Source organism: Tursiops truncatus, chromosome 9 (assembly GCF_011762595.2).
Source record: "Tursiops truncatus isolate mTurTru1 chromosome 9, mTurTru1.mat.Y, whole genome shotgun sequence".
Classification (NCBI taxonomy): Eukaryota; Metazoa; Chordata; class Mammalia; order Artiodactyla; family Delphinidae; genus Tursiops; species Tursiops truncatus.
The window spans coordinates 25535676-25550862 of NC_047042.1; the positions used below are offsets into that span (position 1 = coordinate 25535676).

Below are 15187 nucleotides of genomic sequence, written 5' to 3' on the forward strand. Positions count from 1 at the left end.
TCTGTGATTATCTCCAAGCTCATCTATGGTGCCTCAAATAGCAGGGTTTCATTCTTTTCCATCGCTAATATTCTATTGTGTACATGGACCACTTCTTCTTTATGCATACATCTGTTGATGGACATTTTGGTTGCTTCACTGTCTTGGCTTTTGCAGCCCAGGTCTTCTCAAATCTGGTCTTCTCAGGTGAGAGGCCCAGTGGTGTGACTGCTGGATTGAATGGTACCTCACTTTTTACTTTTAATCGCAGCTCCTTTCTGTTCTCATTATTGGCTGTTACCACTTTACATCTCACCAGCAGCCAGAGGGTACACAGTTCTCTAAAACCCCTTCAGAATTTATTGTTTGTAGACCTTCTGCTGATGGTCAGTCGACTGGTGTGAGTTGAAACCTTTTTGAAGGTTAGATTTGCATGAGTCTAATAATTCCTGAGGTTGAGCTTTTATCCATTTTCCTTTTTTTTTATAAAAGAGAGTGAGTCAAACTTACCTCTTCATACTGTCGTCTTGAAAAATTTGCCAGTTTTGAATTTTATTGTCCATTCCCTACCTCAGCACAATTGTTTAGGGCAGGTGTCCTTGACAGCCCTGAGTCCTTGTGAATGTTAAGAGACCATTAGCTGTGGGCTTAAAGCCGCTCTTGCGGAAAACGGCCACAAGGAGGCAGAATTTCTACATTTCCAACTCGGGGGTTTTTGGGCAGCAGAGCCTTCCTGGAAATCGTGTTAGTAGGCTGCAAATTAGAGTGGAATGTGCCAGGGCACATCCCCAAGAGCTTACATCTCCTCACTTTTTGCTTGTTTTTTAAATTTAATTTTGATTAGTTATCAGAGCAAATTTGATAAAAATATTTTGTTTCTCCTAGGTGTACAGAATCTGGTTCATGATATCAATGTATCTGTCTTTTTATCTTTGGATTCTTTACTGTGTAGGTTATTACAGAGTGTTGAGTAGAGCTCTCTTGGTATTCCATAGGTATTTTGTGATTATATATTTCATATGTATTAGTACATGTCTGTTAACCCCCATATCCTAATTCACACATTCCTTGCACTTTTCCATTTGGTGAAACATAATTGTTGCTTCTTAATCCATGCTTTTCCTTCTCTTGGCAATAAGTTCATGAGTATCAGTTTTTAGGTAACACCTATAAGTGATGTCATAGGATATCTGTCTTTCACCTTCTTTCTTACTTCAAGGTGGGTGATTATCTCTAGGTCCTTATATGGTGGTGCAAACGGCACTGTTTCATTGTTTTCCATGGCTAATATTCCATTGTTTACATGGACCACTTCCTCTTTGTGCATTTTTCTGTTGATGGACATTTTGGTTTCTTCCAAGTCTTGGCTATGTTAAATGTTCCTGCAGTGCAGGATTGCCAGCCTGTGTCTTTTCCATTCTGGTCTGCTCAGGTGATAGGCGCATCAAACGACCTACCAGATCACATGGTAGCTCAATTTTTACCCCTAAAGCCACCTCCATTATGTTCTCAGTACTGGCTGTGAGCAGTTGACATCCCCCCAGCAGCTAGAGGGTACACAGTTCTCTGAAACCCCTTCAGCATTTATTCTTTGTAGACTTTTCGGTGAAGAACATTCTGACGGCTGTGAGGTAAACATTTCTGTAATTGGATTTGCAAGGCTTTATTAATTGCTGATGTTGAGCATTTTCCCATTCCCTTTTCCTTTTTAAAGATAAAAACGCAAGAAAAGACAAAAGGTGCGTAAAATATGCCTCTTGAAATTGTCTTCTTGAAATGTTGACGTCTATTGAATTTTGTAGTCGCTTTACAACCCCAAGATTTTTTTTGATGGCAGGTGTCATTTACAAGTCTGCAATTATTTTGAATATTAAGTGACCATTAGCACAGATTTCAAATCTGCTGTTGCAGGTATTGGCCAGAGGTCGGCAGCCTTTCTACGTTCCCCACTCTGGTACCTAGGGAAACAGACCTTCCTGCCAGTGGTGTTCCTCAGTTATAAATTAGAGTGCCATGTGCCCTGATAAACCCCCAAAAGCTGGTGTCTCCTTACTTATGTTTGGTTTTTTTAATTTAATTTATATTTTTTAGTGGAGTAATATTCCATTGTATTCATGGACCACTTCTGTGTGCATTCCTCTGTTGATGGACATTTTCGTTGCTTCCAAGTGTTGGCTATGGTAAATATTGCTGGAGTGGAGTATTGCCAGCCTGTGACTTTTGATTCTCATTTTCTCAGGTGATAGGCCCAGCAGTGGGTGTGATTGATTGACTGCTAGCTCAATGTTTCCCTTTTCAAAGCACCTCCATTGTGTTTTTTCATTAGTGGCTCTTACCACATCCCAATTAGCACCAAGGGTATGCATTTCTCCACAACCCCTTCAGCATTTATTGTCTGCAGAATGTTTGCTTGTGGCCTTTCTGACTGGCGTGAGCTGATAGGTTTCTGTAATTTGGATTTGTATGTCTTTAATAATCCCTAATGTTCAGCATCTTTCCACACCTTTCTCTTTTCTTTAGGAAAAACAAAGAAAAAAAGTGTGAGAACAATATACCTCTTGAAATTGTCTTCTTGGGAGGTTGCCCTCTTTTGAATTTTTGGTCGATTTTTGACCCCAGGATTTGTTTGGAGGCCAGGTGTAATTTACAGACCTGCAAGTTTGGTGAATATTTAGTGACCATTAGCACTGGGTTTAAAGCGGCTGTTGTGGGAAACGGCCACAAGGCGGCAGCATTTCTCCATTCCCAAATCTGGTTACTAGGGCAGCACAGCCTTTCTGGAAGTCGTGTTCCCAGGTTGTAAATTAGAATGGAATGTGCCAGGAAAAACCCCTGAAGTTTATGTCTCATTACTTCCTGTTCGTTGTTTTAATCGGGGTAATGATTAGAATACAGTTTGTCCTAGGTGTACACAGTCTGGTTCATTTGTGCATCATACATATCTATTCATGTACAGATCCTTTTCCCATGTAAAAGATTACAGAGTGTTCCGAAGACCTGCCTTGCTATGCGCTCCGTCTTTTTGATATATGTACTTAATCTGTATTTCTATCGGTATGGTAAATCTAATCTTAATTCATCCATTGCTACCACCTTTCCTCTTAGATACACATAGTTTGTTTTTTAAAGTCTCTGTGTGTCTTTGTCGGTGGAAATATGTCCATTTTTGTCAGTAGTTAGGTAACACCTATAAGTGATGTGATAGGATATCTGTCTTTTGCTTTCCAGTTTACCTCATGTTCTGTGATTCTCCCTAGGCTCATCTATGGTGCCTCAAAGTGCAGTGTTTCATTGTTTTACATGGCTGGTATTCCATTGTGTACATGGACCACTTCTTCCTGATCCATTCATCTGTTGATGGACATCTAGGTTGCTTCCATGTCTTGGCTATTGTGAATAAGGCCGCAGTGCAGCTTTTGCAGCCTGTGTCCTCTGGATTCTGGTCTTGTCAGGTGAGAGGCCCAGCGGTGGGCCTGCTGCATCGAATGGGAGCTCCGTTTTTACTTTTAAACGCAGCTCCTTTCTGTTCTCCTTATTGGCTGTTACCACTTTACATCTCACCAGCAGCCAGAGGGTACACAGTTCTCTAAAAAACCCCTTCAGCACTTACTGTTTGAAGACTTTTTGATGATGGTCAGTCGACTGGTGTGAGTTGAAACCTTTTTGTAGATTAGATTTGCATGAGTCTAATATATCCTGATGTTGAGCTTTTATCCATTTTCCTTTTAAAGAGAGTGAGTAAAACTTACCTCTTCATGTTATCTTCTTGAACATTTTGCCTGTTTTGAATTTTCTGGCCATTCCCTACCTCAGGACATTTTTTGAGGGCAGGTGTCCTTTACAGCCCTGAGTCCTTGTGAATGTTAAGGGACCGTTAGCTGTGGGCTTAAAGCCGCTCTTGCGGGAAACGGCCACAAGGCGGAAGCGTTTCTCCATTTCCGACTCGGGGGTTTTTGGGCAGCAGAGCCTTCCTGGAAATCCTGTTAGTAGGCTGCAAATTAGAGTGGAATGTGCCAGGGCAGACCCCCAAGAGATTATATCTCCTACTTCGTGTTTGTTTTTTGAAATTTAATTTTTATTAATTATCAGAGCAAATTTGATATATCATGCAGTTTCTGCTAGGTGTACAGAATCTGGTTCATCATATCAACGTATCCGTCTATTCATCTTTGGATCCTTTCCAAAGGAAAGGTTATTATACCGTGTTGAGTAGACCTCTGTTGGTATCCCGTAGGATTTTGTGATTATATATGTCATATGTATTAGTACGTGTCTGTTAACCCCCGTATCCTAATTCACCCATTCCTTACACCTTTCCATTTCGTTAAAGATCATTTTGTTTTCTTAATCCGTGCTTTTCCTTCTCTTGGAAATAAGTTCATGAGTATCACTTTTTAGATAACACCTATGAGTGACGTCATAGTATATCCGTCTTTCAGTTTCTTTCTTCAAGTTGGGTGGTTCTCTCTACGTCCTTATATCGTGGTGCAAAGGGCACTGTTTCATCGTTTTCTATAGCTAATATTCCATTGTTTACGTGGACCACTTCCTCTTTGTGCATTTTTCTGCTGATGGACCTTTATCGGGTTCTTCCAAGTGTTGGCTGTGTTAAAGGTTCCTGCAGGGCAGGATTGCCAGCCTGTGTCTTTTCCATTCTGCTCTGCTCAGGTGATAGGCGGCGCATCAAAGGACCTACCAGATCACACGGTAGCTCCATTTTTACCCTTAAACGCACTTCCGTTATGTTCTCACTACTGGCTGTTACAAGTTTACATCCCCCCAGCAGCTAGAGGGTACACAGTTCTCTGAAACCCCTTCAGCATTTATTCTTTGTAGACTTTTTGCTGAAGGTCATTCTGACGGCTGTGAGGTGAACATTTATGTAGGTTGGATTTGCATGGCTTTATTAATTGCTGATGTTGAGCATTGTTCAATTCCCTTTTATTTTAAAGAAAGAAAGAAAGAAAAGACACAATGTGCATAAAATATGCCTCTTGAGATGTCTTCTTGAAATGTTGACGTCGTTTGAATTTTCTGGTCGATTTACGCCCCCAGGATGTTTTTTGATGGCAGGGTGTCATTTACGGGCCTGCAATTATTTTGAATATTAAGTGACCATTAGCGCTGTTGTGTGAAACGGCCAGAAGGCGGCAGCACTTCTCCTTACCAAATCTGGTTACTAGGGCAGCAGAGCCATAATGGAAGTTGTGTTGTAGCTTGTAAATTAGAACGGAATGTGCCAGGAAAAAGCCCCTTACGTTTATGTCTCATTACTTGCTGTTCGTTTTGTTTTAATTTAATTTTTATTTTGTATCCGAGAAAATTTGATTACAATGTTTTGTTTGTTCTAGGCGTGTGCAAGATGTGATTCTTTTACACACATACATAGATCTAGTCTTCTTCGGATCCTTTTCCCATGTAGGTTATGACACAATGTTGAGTAGTCTTCTCTTGGTATGCCGTAGGTCTTTGGTGATGACACATTTCACGTGTGTTTGCATATCTCTGTTAACCCCAACATCCTAATGTATCCAATCCTCACACCTTTCCGTTTGGTGAACCATAAGTTTGCTTAATGAATCTGTGATTACATTTCTCTGTGGAAATATCTTCACTGGTATCAATTTTTAGGGAACGCCTGTAAGTGATCCGATAGGATATGTGTCTTTCGCTTTCTCACTTACTACCAGTTGCATGGTTACCTCTAGACTCATCTACCGTGCTGCAAATGTCATTGTCTCATTTTTTTCCTCGGCCAATATTCCATGTGGACACGTACCACTTCTTCTCTGTCCACTCATCTCTTGATGGACTTTTTGGTTGATTCCGTGTCTTGGCTATTGTTATCCTGCTGCCGTGCATATTTCCTGCCTGTGTCTCTCCAATTCTGTCTTCTTAGGTTACAGGCCGAGGAGCGGGCCTGATGGATCATATAGTAGCTCAGTGTTTACCTTTTAAAGACACATCCATTCTCTTCCCATTAGTGGCTCTTACCAGGTTACGTCCCACTTCAAATTGAGGGTATGCATTTCTCCACAACCTCTTCAGCATTGAGCGTTTGTAGTTTCTTTGCTGATGGTTATTCTTAGCGGGGTGAGCTGATACCTCTTTGTGGTTGGATCCGCATGTGTCTCATAATCCCTTGAAATTGAGCTTTCGGGCATGTCCTTTTATTTTTCAAACTGTTATTACAGCTTACTTCTTCAAATTGTTTTCTTGAAATACGTGCCACATTTTGAAATGTTTTGGCCTTCACCTGCGTCAGGACATTTTGAGGGCAGGTTTCCTTTGCAGCCCTGCAGTACTTGTGCATATGAAGTGACCATTAGCAGAGATTTCGAAGCTGCTGTTGCAGGTATCAGCTAGAGGGCCGCAGTATTTCTACGTTCCCCACCCTGGTACCTAGGGAAGCAGACCTTCCTGCCAGTGGTGTTCCTCAGATACAAATTAGAGTGCAGTGTGCCCTGATAAACGCCCAAAACCTTGTGTCCTTACTGACGTTTGACGTTTTAATTTAATTTATATTTTTCAGTGGAGTAACATTCCGTTGCGTACATGGACGGCTTCTTCTTGGTGCATTCCTCTGTTGATGGCCATTTTCATTGCTTCCAAGTGTTGGCTACGGTAAGTATTGCTGGAGTGCAGGATTGCCAGCCTGTGACTTTTTGATTCTCATTTTCTCAGGGGATAGGCCCGGCAGTGGGTGTGACTGATTGACTGCTAGCTCAATGTTTCCCTTTTCAAAGCACCTCCATTGTGTTTTCATTAGTGGCTCTTACCACGTCCCCCTTAGAACGGAGGGTACGCATTGCTCCACAATCCCTTCAGCATTTATTGCTTGCAGCATTTTTGCTAATGGCTTTTCTGACTGCTGTGAGCCGATAGGTTTTTGTAATTTGGGTTTGCGTGTCTTTAGAAATTCCTAAAATTCATCGTTTTTCCACGCCTTTTTCTTTCCTGTTAAAAAAAAGAGAGAGAGAAAAGTGTGAGTACAATATACCTCTTGAAATTGTCCTCTTGGAAGCTTGCCGTGTTTTGAATTTTGTGGTCGATTTTTGGACCCCAGGATGTTTTTGGTAGGCAGGTGTCATTACAGAACTGCGAGTTTGGTGAATATTTAGTGACCTTTAGCCCTGGGTTTAAAGCTGCTGTTGTGTGAAACGGCCACAAGGCGGCAGCATTTTCTCCATTTTCCAACTCTGGGTTTTTGGGCAGCAGAGCCTTCCTGGAAATCGTGGAATTAGAGTGGAATGTGCCAGGAGAAACTCCCATGTGTTTATGTCTCATTACTTCTTGGTTTTTAAAACTTTTGTAATCGGGGTAATGATTAGAATATTCTTTGTCCTAGGTGTACACAGTCTGGTTCATTTGTATATTATATATGTCTATTCATGTACAGATCCTCTTCCCATGTAAAACATTAGAGTGTTCCGTACACCTCCCTTGCTATATGGTCAGTCTTCTTGATATACGTATATAATACGTGTTTGTATACGTATCGTAACGCTAATCGTTTTTTTTTTTTTTTTTTTTGCTGTACGCGTGCCTCTCACTGTTGTGGCCTTTCCCGTTGTGGAGCGCAGGCTCCGGACGCGCAGGCTCAGCGGCCACGGCTCACAGGCCCAGCCGCTCCGCGGCATTTGGCATCCTCCCAGACCAGGGCACGAACCCGTGTACCCTGCATCGGCAGACGAACTCTCAACCACTGCCCCACCAGGGAAGCCCTGTAACGCTAATCTTAATTTATCCATTCCGTCCACCTTTCATTTTAGATAAGCATAGTTTTTTTTCCCTAAGTCTGTGAGTACCTTTCTCTGTGTAAATATGTTCATTTGTGTCAGTTATTAGATAACGCCTGTAAGTGATATCATAGGATATAGGTCTTTTGCTTTCCGACTAACCCCATGTTCTGTGATTATCTCCAAGCTCATCTATGGTGCCTCAAATAGCAGGGTTTCATTCTTTTCCATCGCTAATATTCTATTGTGTACATGGACCACTTCTTCTTTATGCATACATCTGTTGATGGACATTTTGGTTGCTTCACTGTCTTGGCTTTTGCAGCCCAGGTCTTCTCAAATCTGGTCTTCTCAGGTGAGAGGCCCAGTGGTGTGACTGCTGGATTGAATGGTACCTCACTTTTTACTTTTAATCGCAGCTCCTTTCTGTTCTCATTATTGGCTGTTACCACTTTACATCTCACCAGCAGCCAGAGGGTACACAGTTCTCTAAAACCCCTTCAGAATTTATTGTTTGTAGACCTTCTGCTGATGGTCAGTCGACTGGTGTGAGTTGAAACCTTTTTGAAGGTTAGATTTGCATGAGTCTAATAATTCCTGAGGTTGAGCTTTTATCCATTTTCCTTTTTTTTTATAAAAGAGAGTGAGTCAAACTTACCTCTTCATACTGTCGTCTTGAAAAATTTGCCAGTTTTGAATTTTATTGTCCATTCCCTACCTCAGCACAATTGTTTAGGGCAGGTGTCCTTGACAGCCCTGAGTCCTTGTGAATGTTAAGAGACCATTAGCTGTGGGCTTAAAGCCGCTCTTGCGGAAAACGGCCACAAGGAGGCAGAATTTCTACATTTCCAACTCGGGGGTTTTTGGGCAGCAGAGCCTTCCCGGAAATCGTGTTAGTAGGCTGCAAATTAGAGTGGAATGTGCCAGGGCACATCCCCAAGAGCTTACATCTCCTCACTTTTTGCTTGTTTTTTAAATTTAATTTTTATTAGTTATCAGAGCAAATTTGATAAAAATATTTTGTTTCTCCTAGGTGTACAGAATCTGGTTCATGATATCAATGTATCTGTCTTTTTATCTTTGGATTCTTTACTGTGTAGGTTATTACAGAGTGTTGAGTAGAGCTCTCTTGGTATTCCATAGGTATTTTGTGATTATATATTTCATATGTGTTAGTACATGTCTGTTAACCCCCATATCCTAATTCACACATTCCTTGCACTTTTCCATTTGGTGAAACATAATTGTTTCTTCTTAATCCATGCTTTTCCTTCTCTTGGCAATAAGTTCATGAGTATCAGTTTTTAGGTAACACCTATAAGTGATGTCATAGGATATCTGTCTTTCACCTTCTTTCTTACTTCAAGGTGGGTGATTATCTCTAGGTCCTTATATGGTGGTGCAAACGGCACTGTTTCATTGTTTTCCATGGCTAATATTCCATTGTTTACATGGACCACTTCCTCTTTGTGCATTTTTCTGTTGATGGACATTTTGGTTTCTTCCAAGTCTTGGCTATGTTAAATGTTCCTGCAGTGCAGGATTGCCAGCCTGTGTCTTTTCCATTCTGGTCTGCTCAGGTGATAGGCGCATCAAACGACCTACCAGATCACATGGTAGCTCAATTTTTACCCCTAAAGCCACCTCCATTATGTTCTCAGTACTGGCTGTGAGCAGTTGACATCCCCCCAGCAGCTAGAGGGTACACAGTTCTCTGAAACCCCTTCAGCATTTATTCTTTGTAGACTTTTCGGTGAAGAACATTCTGACGGCTGTGAGGTAAACATTTCTGTAATTGGATTTGCAAGGCTTTATTAATTGCTGATGTTGAGCATTTTCCCATTCCCTTTTCCTTTTTAAAGATAAAAACGCAAGAAAAGACAAAAGGTGCGTAAAATATGCCTCTTGAAATTGTCTTCTTGAAATGTTGACGTCTATTGAATTTTGTAGTCGCTTTACAACCCCAAGATTTTTTTTTGATGGCAGGTGTCATTTACAAGTCTGCAATTATTTTGAATATTAAGTGACCATTAGCACAGATTTCAAATCTGCTGTTGCAGGTATTGGCCAGAGGTCGGCAGCCTTTCTACGTTCCCCACTCTGGTACCTAGGGAAACAGACCTTCCTGCCAGTGGTGTTCCTCAGTTATAAATTAGAGTGCCATGTGCCCTGATAAACCCCCAAAAGCTGGTGTCTCCTTACTTATGTTTGGTTTTTTTAATTTAATTTATATTTTTTAGTGGAGTAATATTCCATTGTATTCATGGACCACTTCTGTGTGCATTCCTCTGTTGATGGACATTTTCGTTGCTTCCAAGTGTTGGCTATGGTAAATATTGCTGGAGTGGAGTATTGCCAGCCTGTGACTTTTGATTCTCATTTTCTCAGGTGATAGGCCCAGCAGTGGGTGTGATTGATTGACTGCTAGCTCAATGTTTCCCTTTTCAAAGCACCTCCATTGTGTTTTTTCATTAGTGGCTCTTACCACATCCCAATTAGCACCAAGGGTATGCATTTCTCCACAACCCCTTCAGCATTTATTGTCTGCAGAATGTTTGCTTGTGGCCTTTCTGACTGGCGTGAGCTGATAGGTTTCTGTAATTTGGATTTGTATGTCTTTAATAATCCCTAATGTTCAGCATCTTTCCACACCTTTCTCTTTTCTTTAGGAAAAACAAAGAAAAAAAGTGTGAGAACAATATACCTCTTGAAATTGTCTTCTTGGGAGGTTGCCCTCTTTTGAATTTTTGGTCGATTTTTGACCCCAGGATTTGTTTGGAGGCCAGGTGTAATTTACAGACCTGCAAGTTTGGTGAATATTTAGTGACCATTAGCACTGGGTTTAAAGCGGCTGTTGTGGGAAACGGCCACAAGGCGGCAGCATTTCTCCATTCCCAAATCTGGTTACTAGGGCAGCACAGCCTTTCTGGAAGTCGTGTTCCCAGGTTGTAAATTAGAATGGAATGTGCCAGGAAAAACCCCTGAAGTTTATGTCTCATTACTTCCTGTTCGTTGTTTTAATCGGGGTAATGATTAGAATACAGTTTGTCCTAGGTGTACACAGTCTGGTTCATTTGTGCATCATACATATCTATTCATGTACAGATCCTTTTCCCATGTAAAAGATTACAGAGTGTTCCGAAGACCTGCCTTGCTATGCGCTCCGTCTTTTTGATATATGTACTTAATCTGTATTTCTATCGGTATGGTAAATCTAATCTTAATTCATCCATTGCTACCACCTTTCCTCTTAGATACACATAGTTTGTTTTTTAAAGTCTCTGTGTGTCTTTGTCGGTGGAAATATGTCCATTTTTGTCAGTAGTTAGGTAACACCTATAAGTGATGTGATAGGATATCTGTCTTTTGCTTTCCAGTTTACCTCATGTTCTGTGATTCTCCCTAGGCTCATCTATGGTGCCTCAAAGTGCAGTGTTTCATTGTTTTACATGGCTGGTATTCCATTGTGTACATGGACCACTTCTTCCTGATCCATTCATCTGTTGATGGACATCTAGGTTGCTTCCATGTCTTGGCTATTGTGAATAAGGCCGCAGTGCAGCTTTTGCAGCCTGTGTCCTCTGGATTCTGGTCTTGTCAGGTGAGAGGCCCAGCGGTGGGCCTGCTGCATCGAATGGGAGCTCCGTTTTTACTTTTAAACGCAGCTCCTTTCTGTTCTCCTTATTGGCTGTTACCACTTTACATCTCACCAGCAGCCAGAGGGTACACAGTTCTCTAAAAAACCCCTTCAGCACTTACTGTTTGAAGACTTTTTGATGATGGTCAGTCGACTGGTGTGAGTTGAAACCTTTTTGTAGATTAGATTTGCATGAGTCTAATATATCCTGATGTTGAGCTTTTATCCATTTTCCTTTTAAAGAGAGTGAGTAAAACTTACCTCTTCATGTTATCTTCTTGAACATTTTGCCTGTTTTGAATTTTCTGGCCATTCCCTACCTCAGGACATTTTTTGAGGGCAGGTGTCCTTTACAGCCCTGAGTCCTTGTGAATGTTAAGGGACCGTTAGCTGTGGGCTTAAAGCCGCTCTTGCGGGAAACGGCCACAAGGCGGAAGCGTTTCTCCATTTCCGACTCGGGGGTTTTTGGGCAGCAGAGCCTTCCTGGAAATCCTGTTAGTAGGCTGCAAATTAGAGTGGAATGTGCCAGGGCAGACCCCCAAGAGATTATATCTCCTACTTCGTGTTTGTTTTTGAAATTTAATTTTTATTAATTATCAGAGCAAATTTGATATATCATGCAGTTTCTGCTAGGTGTACAGAATCTGGTTCATCATATCAACGTATCCGTCTATTCATCTTTGGATCCTTTCCAAAGGAAAGGTTATTATACCGTGTTGAGTAGACCTCTGTTGGTATCCCGTAGGATTTTGTGATTATATATGTCATATGTATTAGTACGTGTCTGTTAACCCCCGTATCCTAATTCACCCATTCCTTACACCTTTCCATTTCGTTAAAGATCATTTTGTTTTCTTAATCCGTGCTTTTCCTTCTCTTGGAAATAAGTTCATGAGTATCACTTTTTAGATAACACCTATGAGTGACGTCATAGTATATCCGTCTTTCAGTTTCTTTCTTCAAGTTGGGTGGTTCTCTCTACGTCCTTATATCGTGGTGCAAAGGGCACTGTTTCATCGTTTTCTATAGCTAATATTCCATTGTTTACGTGGACCACTTCCTCTTTGTGCATTTTTCTGCTGATGGACCTTTATCGGGTTCTTCCAAGTGTTGGCTGTGTTAAAGGTTCCTGCAGGGCAGGATTGCCAGCCTGTGTCTTTTCCATTCTGCTCTGCTCAGGTGATAGGCGGCGCATCAAAGGACCTACCAGATCACACGGTAGCTCCATTTTTACCCTTAAACGCACTTCCGTTATGTTCTCACTACTGGCTGTTACAAGTTTACATCCCCCCAGCAGCTAGAGGGTACACAGTTCTCTGAAACCCCTTCAGCATTTATTCTTTGTAGACTTTTTGCTGAAGGTCATTCTGACGGCTGTGAGGTGAACATTTATGTAGGTTGGATTTGCATGGCTTTATTAATTGCTGATGTTGAGCATTGTTCAATTCCCTTTTATTTTAAAGAAAGAAAGAAAGAAAAGACACAATGTGCATAAAATATGCGTCTTGAGATGTCTTCTTGAAATGTTGACGTCGTTTGAATTTTCTGGTCGATTTACGCCCCCAGGATGTTTTTTGATGGCAGGGTGTCATTTACGGGCCTGCAATTATTTTGAATATTAAGTGACCATTAGCGCTGTTGTGTGAAACGGCCAGAAGGCGGCAGCACTTCTCCTTACCAAATCTGGTTACTAGGGCAGCAGAGCCATAATGGAAGTTGTGTTGTAGCTTGTAAATTAGAACGGAATGTGCCAGGAAAAAGCCCCTTACGTTTATGTCTCATTACTTGCTGTTCGTTTTGTTTTAATTTAATTTTTATTTTGTATCCGAGAAAATTTGATTACAATGTTTTGTTTGTTCTAGGCGTGTGCAAGATGTGATTCTTTTACACACATACATAGATCTAGTCTTCTTCGGATCCTTTTCCCATGTAGGTTATGACACAATGTTGAGTAGTCTTCTCTTGGTATGCCGTAGGTCTTTGGTGATGACACATTTCACGTGTGTTTGCATAGCTCTGTTAACCCCAACATCCTAATGTATCCAATCCTCACACCTTTCCGTTTGGTGAACCATAAGTTTGCTTAATGAATCTGTGATTACATTTCTCTGTGGAAATATCTTCACTGGTATCAATTTTTAGGGAACGCCTGTAAGTGATCCGATAGGATATGTGTCTTTCGCTTTCTCACTTACTACCAGTTGCATGGTTACCTCTAGACTCATCTACCGTGCTGCAAATGTCATTGTCTCATTTTTTTCCTCGGCCAATATTCCATGTGGACACGTACCACTTCTTCTCTGTCCACTCATCTCTTGATGGACTTTTTGGTTGATTCCGTGTCTTGGCTATTGTTATCCTGCTGCCGTGCATATTTCCTGCCTGTGTCTCTCCAATTCTGTCTTCTTAGGTTACAGGCCGAGGAGCGGGCCTGATGGATCATATAGTAGCTCAGTGTTTACCTTTTAAAGACACATCCATTCTCTTCCCATTAGTGGCTCTTACCAGGTTACGTCCCACTTCAAATTGAGGGTATGCATTTCTCCACAACCTCTTCAGCATTGAGCGTTTGTAGTTTCTTTGCTGATGGTTATTCTTAGCGGGGTGAGCTGATACCTCTTTGTGGTTGGATCCGCATGTGTCTCATAATCCCTTGAAATTGAGCTTTCGGGCATGTCCTTTTATTTTTCAAACTGTTATTACAGCTTACTTCTTCAAATTGTTTTCTTGAAATACGTGCCACATTTTGAAATGTTTTGGCCTTCACCTGCGTCAGGACATTTTGAGGGCAGGTTTCCTTTGCAGCCCTGCAGTACTTGTGCATATGAAGTGACCATTAGCAGAGATTTCGAAGCTGCTGTTGCAGGTATCAGCTAGAGGGCCGCAGTATTTCTACGTTCCCCACCCTGGTACCTAGGGAAGCAGACCTTCCTGCCAGTGGTGTTCCTCAGATACAAATTAGAGTGCAGTGTGCCCTGATAAACGCCCAAAACCTTGTGTCCTTACTGACGTTTGACGTTTTAATTTAATTTATATTTTTCAGTGGAGTAACATTCCGTTGCGTACATGGACGGCTTCTTCTTGGTGCATTCCTCTGTTGATGGCCATTTTCATTGCTTCCAAGTGTTGGCTACGGTAAGTATTGCTGGAGTGCAGGATTGCCAGCCTGTGACTTTTTGATTCTCATTTTCTCAGGGGATAGGCCCGGCAGTGGGTGTGACTGATTGACTGCTAGCTCAATGTTTCCCTTTTCAAAGCACCTCCATTGTGTTTTCATTAGTGGCTCTTACCACGTCCCCCTTAGAACGGAGGGTACGCATTGCTCCACAATCCCTTCAGCATTTATTGCTTGCAGCATTTTTGCTAATGGCTTTTCTGACTGCTGTGAGCCGATAGGTTTTTGTAATTTGGGTTTGCGTGTCTTTAGAAATTCCTAAAATTCATCGTTTTTCCACGCCTTTTTCTTTCCTGTTAAAAAAAAGAGAGAGAGAAAAGTGTGAGTACAATATACCTCTTGAAATTGTCCTCTTGGAAGCTTGCCGTGTTTTGAATTTTGTGGTCGATTTTTGGACCCCAGGATGTTTTTGGTAGGCAGGTGTCATTACAGAACTGCGAGTTTGGTGAATATTTAGTGACCTTTAGCCCTGGGTTTAAAGCTGCTGTTGTGTGAAACGGCCACAAGGCGGCAGCATTTCTCCATTTTCCAACTCTGGGTTTTTGGGCAGCAGAGCCTTCCTGGAAATCGTGTTAGTAGGCTGCAAATTAGAGTGGAATGTGCCAGGGCACATCCCCAAGAGCTTACATCTCCTCACTTTTTGCTTGTTTTTTAAAT

At 41.6% G+C, this 15187-nt stretch overlaps 2 long non-coding RNA genes across 2 annotated transcripts in view; one reads left to right on the plus strand and one right to left on the minus strand.

Annotated features, from left to right (window-relative positions):
- The window catches only part of LOC141279455 (uncharacterized), a 71997-nt gene extending 65393 nt beyond the window's left edge, over positions 1–6604 (plus strand). The window contains exon 5 of the long non-coding RNA XR_012333709.1: positions 6512–6604. This is a non-coding gene — a long non-coding RNA (uncharacterized lncRNA). The remainder of the gene's footprint in view (positions 1–6511) is intronic.
- LOC141279456 (uncharacterized) overlaps positions 1–15187 on the minus strand; it is a 31741-nt gene that overhangs the window by 1048 nt on the left and 15506 nt on the right. Inside the window, exons 3-4 of the long non-coding RNA XR_012333710.1 lie at positions 14646–14823; positions 6759–6936 (exon numbers count right to left, since the gene is read on the minus strand). This is a non-coding gene — a long non-coding RNA (uncharacterized lncRNA). The remainder of the gene's footprint in view (positions 1–6758; positions 6937–14645; positions 14824–15187) is intronic.